The sequence below is a fragment of the Octodon degus genome, unplaced genomic scaffold (genome assembly GCF_000260255.1).
Source record: "Octodon degus isolate 3935 unplaced genomic scaffold, OctDeg1.0 scaffold00144, whole genome shotgun sequence".
NCBI lineage: Eukaryota > Metazoa > Chordata > Mammalia > Rodentia > Octodontidae > Octodon > Octodon degus.
In genome coordinates, this window is record NW_004524720.1 from 4513928 (window position 1) to 4522938 (window position 9011).

Here is a 9011-nt window from a genome sequence, read left to right on the forward strand (position 1 = left end):
TCTTACATTATTGATAGCTATAGAATGACACATCTTAGTAATGATCAATAAGTACATTTGGGACTTGGGAGAGACTCATACACTATCAGCTTCGTAGACATCTTTGTTGATGGCACCCCTAGGATCTAATCAGAGTCTGTCACTACTTAAGCACGCTAGGACACATGAGCCTCATACGTTTGTCTCACTGGGCACCATGACAGAGCAGAGCAGAGCAGAGATCTATCCTGTTCATCTGTCCATGCATCCTTTAACCTGTGTAATTTCTTGTTCTGGATTTTTCTCCTTCAGTTAGGTTTGAAGGTCGTTTTCTCCTTCAGTTACTTCTGGCTGATGGCTGCCACCTGAGGCATGCAGGTCGCAGGCCCTTTCTTTCAGCAGCTCATAGGCATTGCTCTTTAGATTTGCTCTGTACAATGGTGTTATACTGTGTATTGTATGCCTTATTTCCATACCACAGGGTTTAACACATTTACTATGCATGTCATTAAGTCATGGAGTTCTACTAATTATCTGAAAATGGATGTTAACAGACATTGATCTTTCATTATCAAAAGTAATATCTACTGTAAATGTATTTTTGAAATACTCCTGTACACCAGGCTTTAATTCTGAGTGTCAGGAAGAACAGTAAGGAAGACAGACCTACGGTCTTTTTTTTTTTAATGGAACCAGGAATTGAACTCAGGCCCTTGTGCTTGCCAGACAGGAGCTTATTCTACTGAGCCATCTCCCCTGCCCCCAGACCTATGGTCTTGCAAGCAAAATAGCAATTACTTAATACCACACTGTCTGTGTTAAAGCTGTTTTATGATATCCTATGTTTTATTTTGTTTGTTTTTTGTTTTTATCAGATGTAGGTAGTAGTTTACAGTGTTTTCTATAGTAGTTTGCTGGTAAAAAAATTTTTATGTACCTTATATATTAATTTTCCTAAATATCCAGGTAACTTTGAAATACACTGTTCCTGAAATGATATACTACTTATTCTATTACTTTCCAGTTCCTGCTGCTTCTATGTATTATGCACTTATTTCGATGTCTTGGGTTAAGTAATTTATTTAGTAAGTACTATTTATTGTAGTATGCTATTTTAATTAGAATTTAGCCATTCAAAATTCTCCCTCCATTTCCTTTAGTCTTTTCACAAGTTAAACTATGCTTAACTTCACTTTTTGGAGCTATTTGATTTATATTATTAATTAAGGCAATTGCAGTCACCAAACTCAATTAATTTTTCTTGAATGGCATCCTTCAGTCTAACACACTTTTGTCCAAGTATCCTCCTTTTTTTTAGTGTGTCAGAGTCTAATTCCATTAAGTTTAGAAAGTTTTTTATTTATTTTGTTGCATACTAATTTATCTGTAAGATTTACAGATAAATGTTTTATGGGGCACAATGTTCATGTTTTGAAGAGAAGGAAAATAAAAGTCAAGCATTGACAAATGAAATAGGATGTTTTAAATTCATAATAACGTAATATCAAGATTTTGAAGAGCTCTGCAGAAACAGGGTATAGCAAAACATTTCATAAACAAATATCACATCTTTAAATCTGAGTCCTGAAATTTAAAATCACCTCTGTGTCAAGTATTTTTCAAGTGGAAGAAGTGCAGTAACCCTCTGCCATGCCCAACATAGTTCTCAATGAGTATGGCTGGTTTGTTTTAATGTGTTTGGTTATTCGTGGCAAACCCACATAATAGTGCTATGCATATACTTATTAAGATTATTCGTACATATGGCATTTTCTTGCATTTTGGTACATGATGAGGGACAATTAATATCCTTTTTGGATATTACAAATACAAGTTAAATTAATGCTCTTTATTGCATTCATTTGCCTTTTGACTGTATTTGCCAACTTCACAGAGAATATTTAACCTTCTGTGTGAAATGCAAGGTCTTTAATTTGTCTGTCTCTGTACTCTATCTGTAGCTGCCATTTCATTACAATATCCTGCTACTCCTACCCAGAGGTGACAAACTTCATACTCTCGAAGCTTTGCATTATTTGTTCATGGGTTGCACACCTTCCTGTTTCTGGTTTCTGGGCCCCAAGTTTTCTCTTCTAAGTCTAGTGGGAATTCTTTACAGTAAAGAGTGGGCCCAGTGGGTCCAAGAGGGACCACTCCCCAAGCATTTTCTACTCATTGCCACAATGCCAGGGTTCTGAAGAATGTTCTCATTTGTAAATGACAAATAGCCAAGTTAGCACATTCTTGTAGCTGTGGCATGCCTTGACCTCCCCTTTCCTTCAGAATAATTTCGTTTCAGAATTTTCCTTCCTTCACACTATCTTTCCATGGTTTACTTTGGTTATTGGACAAGCTTGCTTTAGGAGGCTGGCATTGATATGTGAGCCCTTCCCACAAAAACTAATCCTGTCATAAGCTAGGGGAGTAGGGAATACATGCAAGAAACTTTTAGTGATCCCACTGTGGTTCACTCTAAGAATCTTCTGGAATATGGAAATAGTTATAGACTGGGGAAATTTTACCAATTAATTACAGATGGATTTTTCCCCCTCCATGCCTGTTCATCAGAATGATTTTCTTAAGGAAAAAAAGCTCTAGCATACATCTTCAGTTGAAATCTATCAACAATTCCTAATTGTTATATGAAGGCTTAAGGCATGAGAAAATTAAGAAAAAGCTCAAATAATAGATTATTTATTTTCATCTAATTAAATTAATATGTTCTCCTAAAATGTTTATTGTGTCTAAAGGAAAGACATGCTATTATGTTGGTGGGTTTGTTCTGCATTTACTCTATGCTTAGCATATATCTGAGGTGGCTTCATACAAGAGCACATGGGAAAATGGAAACACAAAGGTACAGTCCATTAGGCATCCAGAAGTTTGACCTGTTTTTCAAAGTCAACTATAAAGCAAAGTTGGTGTTTGGTGCAAAATGTGGAACACTTCAGAACTCAATCATGCACATATTTTTCCTCTAGACAGCTACAATCATCTGGTTTGGGGCCCTCTCTTCCACATATATTTTCAAAGGTGTATGCTTTGCTTCAAATATTTCCACATTCCATTGCATGGTACAATTTTTAAGAGTGCTAATGAACAACAAATTATGAGTCCTTTTGTGATACCTCTAATGACCTTGGAATTCCCCTTTGTTATATCTTGAAGATTAACATATATTCTCCTTGATAACTGATGTTGACAGAGTATCTGGGGTCAATATGTCCCTAACTTCCTGAGTCCAGTCTGATAGATAATAGCCAGAGGCCCCTCTCTATTTTCAGCCATTTTTCACTGGGTCACTGCAAAAGTTGAGCTCATGCAAATATCCTATCATATTTCAATTTATAATTTTCCCTGATCTCTGATTTGTTTAGCTAGATTAGACAAAAGCATTTGTCTAATGATGATACTTATAGAAATGAGCAAATGGAAAATTTTAAAAAATTATATTTTTGCAAAGCAGTATCATTTGACCAAAAGAACGACAGCATTAGAATACACAGATATGTGTTTATTCCAAGCTGTAGATGTTGCTTGTGTGATCTTAGACTGGTTATCTTTTATTCATTTCGGGACTTTAGCTTCTCATACTAAAGACTTAAGACTACAATATTTGAGACTGAAGTATGTTTAAATATTTTGCAAAATCATAAAATTAGCAACATATATAGTACAGAATTATACTCATAAGTGGACCTAAATAAGTTGAGGTTGTCACTTTTACTATAAAATCCTACAATTTAGCTTTTTTCCATCATAATTGTCAAGAATTTAGTGGCATGAAATAGACAACCTTTGACAAATTTGTGTAATGGTAAGGGAGCTTCCTATGTGATTTAGATTTTGTTGGAGAAAGTTATTTATTATCTTTTAGCCATTCTATGAAGTCTCCTGGAAGAGTGATATTTTAATAGTTTCTTCAATAGAATAAACAATGCGTAATGTATTTATAATATGTGTGATTCTACACATGTACTGAAAATTGAGAGAGGCTCTGAGCTAGAACTCATAAAGTCATATACATTAAAGAGAATTTTAGGGTTAAAAGTGATTTGTTAGCATTTATGCGAAGACAATTATTGTTAATATCAACAAGTTGGGGGGCAGGGCCTGCATGGCATGTGGTGTCGGGGGTCAAACCACACTCCCTGTGCTTGCCTAAACAGGTACCTAGTCTGCTGAGCTATTTCACTGGCCCAGACCATGAGACTTTTGAGGAAAATCAATCAGAAATTGTATAAAGTGACAGTCTGTTCAAAGGTGTTGCTTCTGTCTTCATCATGATTAAATTTAGGTTTGGATTTGGAGAAGGAGAATGTGTAGATAAAGTTTCCTTCTCAAATCAGCAAATCAAGAGCACGTACTTACCAACATGGCTCACCTTAGTCAGAGTGAGAAGATAATATTTGTCATGTTTCTCCACCATAAAGTAGATATGGTTGCTTTTAGTTGTTAACACTATGTATTTTAGAAGGAAATCACCATGAACAGCCATTGCTTAAGAATACTTTATATTTCACTCACTTCCAATAATCTACATAAAAATTCAGAAGTCTTCTCCTTGAGTTATGGGACCCTTTTTCTCTAATTATTTGTTTATTCATAACAATGTTTATATCAATATTAATTACATTTATTTTACACCTTGGGTGATAATCTAATAAAATTATTTTATTTTGTTGTTTATAGTTGCCTAACCCTGGTTATTGGGAGCATTTTCATTGTGGATTTTTTTCCCATTTTCCTACTTTCCGTCACAAAAAGTGCTCTTGGCTAATCCTGTACATTTCCTGCTCTATTTTTATTTCTAGAAGTATTTTTTTCCTTCAAGAAGCCCTGTTTCCTTCAATTGCAGTATTAAAAACAAACACGTCAAGTATGGTTATTGCTACTGGAACATCATTAGTATGGGGCCTTCTTTGTTTTAAGAACAGGAAATACATGCATGCATATTCTAACCTCTGTACACACATATGCATATAAGTACTCGCATGCATTGCCTTTTGTATTTGTTAGTGGTGATTCTCCATTGATGTGTCTGGTTAATTTTGTAGATGCATTGATTTTTCAGGGTTCATCCTCTTACGTATGTGTAATCTTGTACTCCAAAAGTGAAAAGCCAGCTCTTGTCATCTAGTTACTCAGTGGTTCAGTCCGGATACACTTTTTGTAATGTTTCACTATCAGCATTGTTATATCATACCCTTGGAAACAACTTTATTGATTAGAGAACACAGTTTGTTACAGGATCCCTCTTGCTTTTATTTCTCTCATGTCTATTCATCTTCAAAGACACTGAGGTTAGTGCACACCTCTTCCCAACATCCCCGTTAGTGAGATAGTTTCACACCTTTGTCTCACAGTTAGACTGATTGTCTCATTCTGTATTCCAACTTTAATCTCCTACATTCTTGTTATGTTTTACATTCATGCATGCTAAGTCATACTCTTTTTGCCTCACATGGTTTTTTCATTTTAAGTAAATGAATAGTTTCTACAATGAGAGTATCGTACTGAACATTTTCAACAGTCTAAGCAATGTCCTGAACCCTAAATCCCTTGAGTTTTTGAAATCTACATTGTTCTCTTGTGTGGATGTGCCACAGTTTTTAATCTACTCATCTGTAGTAAAACATTTTATTTCCTTCCATTTCTTGACAATTGTGAATAAAATTCAGAATTGTCAAAAACTGGAAGGAAATATATATATATATATATATATATATATATATATATATATTAGGAAATAAATGTTTTATTTTAGGAAATAAAATGCTTTATATATATGTATATATACATATATATTCATGTGCAGATTTTGGTAGAGAAGCTACAAAGTAAAAAAGAGTTAAATAAAGAGACCTTAAAATGGAAGTTTTATAGAATAAGGATGGAACAAAAACAAAATAGTATATCTTTGTGCAGCAGTACAATGTGTTTATATTTAAAACTAAGTGCTACTTCAAAATTCAGAATGCTAAGAATTTCAAGTTTGTAACAGAGAAAATTTCAGTGAGTGCTCCGTGCTGAGAGCCTCCTGTAAACATCGCGAATGTTCTTGAAACCTGGTTTGCTTTCTGGAATGAGCAAGGCATGCAGGAACCCTACAAAGTGGCCTGGCTCAAGAAGGGGAAGCACTCACTGAGCTCAACTGCAGACTAAGGCGAACTGAGGCTGCAAACAGCTGCCAACCACTGGCACTGGAAGAAGGGAAGAGGCAAAAGGACTAGGGGATGTAATTCTAAGCTTTGTTTTTGATAGATTATGGCCCTAGTATGAATTGCTGAATTAGTATGATGGTAAATCCAGTATGACTGAAACCCTTAAAATGACAACTCATCTTCTCAGAGACCATCTCCCCCCTTCTTCTCCAACTCAGCCCAGTATGCACTTTCCTTTCACCTTTCCCGCCACCTCTGCCCCATCAGCTCCTCAGGTATATCTAAACATCCCCCTCAAACCCCAACTTTGTTCTAATCCAGAAAATTCCTTATCTTCCCAAATTCTCTCTGTGTCTTCCAAGATAATGAAGCCCCTTTCCCTTGATAATAAAGACCTCCTTCCCTTTTTCCTTCTGCCTGTTTCTCTGCTGTGACACTGTTAAAACCTATCGGGGTTTTTTTTTTTTTTTTAGTTTTTTAAAATTTATTTATTTATTTATTTTGGCAGATGAGGGATTGAACTCAGTCCCTAGGGTTTGTTAGGGAAGCACTTATTCTACTAAGCCATCTCCCTGGCCCCCTAAGCTTCATTTTTTGTTTTTTTCTGGAGACTGTAAAAGCCTCAAGTTGTCTTTAGTTTAGCAGTTGCAATAAGCTGCAGTTAATTTGCTCTTGACTAAGTAAAAATAAAAAATCAAGTTGGTGTACTTAAGTGCACAGTAATTACAAGTGTCGCACATGGCACTGTCCCCCTTGGGGTTGCCTTCACTCATGCACTCACTTCCCAGAACAACTCTGCACCCACGTGGTCCTCTGTGGAGGCTGCTCCCAGGTGCTCTTCACAGGGATGCCATTCTTTTTCTTTTTTTTTTTTTCTGATTCCAACTTTTATTACAGGTTCAGGAACAAACCAACAGCAGCGGAAGGGTTGTCCCCACCCGAGACCGGTCCTTAGCCAGGGGGAAGCCACGCTGAGATGCCTCGCTTGGCCATGGACTCAGAACCGCACTTGGGCCCGAAAGTGCATCTGCTTGGTGGCGTTGTTCTTCATCCCGGTCTTGAGCAGCCATTTGGACTTCATCCTTTGCACATACTGCATGTCCCGCTCCCGCGCCAGGGCTGCGCCTGTGCTGCCAGTCCAGCCCAGGGCTCTGTACTGCTGGAGCACCCTGCCCACGGCCTTCTGATTTTTAGCCACAGCCACAGCTCTGGACAAGCCAAATCGCTGCTTGTAGTATCTCATCAACGAGCGGTGGCCCACTCTGGCACCCGAAGGCAGAATCAGCTCCATGGTCTCCTCATCGTATTCCAAGTTCTTTTCTGAGGGCACCTCCTCCGTCTCGTCGGGGTCCTCCCCGGCCTTGTGATCTGGGTAGCTACTCCTAAAATCATAGAAGTCTGCAAATTCCAAGGCAGCGTCACCATCTGTGAAGAGCTTACAGTGGCTTTTGTCATTCATATGGGCCTGCACGGCTTCCGTGGAGTAGAAGGATCTCCCTTTCTCATTGCACCACAAGCAAATCTTCCCAACACCAACTTTTTCTCCCAAATATTTAATTAGTCCTTTAAGGTCAAAAAGATATTCTATATCAGGAATAAAGAAGCTGTGGACTTTGGTCATGTGCGCCACGTTCTTCACCAGGGAGCTTGAATGATGGGAACAAAACAAGCAGTCCGTTACAGGGATGGCTCCTCGGGGTGGGCTTTCCCGGGCTTCTCCCTCCTGGGCATCCGGCCTGTCCAAGTCATCCACAACGTCAGTATCTTCCATCTCCATTTCTTCCTCAGAATCAATATCTTCCCAATCTTCTTCATCCAGGTCCTCCTCCTCCTCCTCCTCCTCCTCGCTCTCCTCCCCCTGCTGCTTGGCCAACTTCTTCGCCTGCTGTTCAAACCACTGCAGCCGAGGCGGCTTCTCCGCGGGGTCTCGGTCGTGCGCCCCGCGCCCCCCGGCGGCCGCGGCCCCGCCGCATCCGTCTGCGGGCCCAGAGGACGCCTTCTTGGGGGACATGGACGGCTGGGCCTTGATGGCCTGCTGGATGGCCGCGTTCATGGCGTCCTTGTTGACACTGTCCGCGCCCAGGCCCTTCTCCAGGTTCTTCTCATTCATCATCTCCACTCTGCGATTCACCGCCTGCACGGCCTTCTTCTCCAGCTCCACGTGCCGCCGGGACCTGAGGTGATTCTCGTAGGCGTTGAAAGAGGCAAACTTCTTGCTGCAGACGGTGCAGTAGGTGGCCGTGGCCCTGCTCTCCTGCTCCGCCACGGCCCGCTGCGCGTGCACTCGCTCCTGGAAGCCTTCGGCGGTGACCGGGGCCATGCCCGCCACCTTCCGCCGCAGGTTGTAGCGGTGCCAGTCCGTCTTGTAGTGGGCCCGCTGCATCTCCGCGTCGCGGAACGCCACCCGGCAGCTGATGCAGGTGTACGTCGCCATCGCCAGACGAAGCAAGAGGCGCCGGAGCCACGAACCTAGCAGTCACCCTTCCGGCCCACGAGAGCGGAAAGCCCACGCCCATTCTTTTTCTTTATTACTGTATTTCCCATGCCTTTCATACATTTAGACACAAATACTTAGCATGGTGTTATAGTTTCTTCCAGTATTCAGTACAACAAAATGCTATATATTTTAGCTTAGACACAATAGGCTATGCCATGCAGCCTAGGTGCATAGTATAATAGAGTATTCTAGAATGTTCTCTGATGTTTTCACGGTGGCAAAATTGCCTAACCACACAGCTCTGAGACCATATATCCATCAATGAGCAATATCTTACCAATTCCTACCTCCTGTATTTATGACTATGCTCATTCACCTTAAGTATCAACCTTCAATAATTACTTAGTATTTTGTTTATTACTTTCTGTAAT

General features: G+C 39.8%; 1 pseudogene across 1 annotated transcript; it reads right to left on the reverse strand.

The window, feature by feature from the left end:
• Positions 1–7025: 7025 nt before the first annotated feature.
• On the reverse strand, positions 7026–8648 carry LOC101584993 (annotated as a pseudogene). The gene has a single exon (XR_001117309.2). The product of XR_001117309.2 is annotated as a zinc finger protein 622 pseudogene (transcript).
• Between the last annotated feature and the right edge of the window lie 363 nt (positions 8649–9011).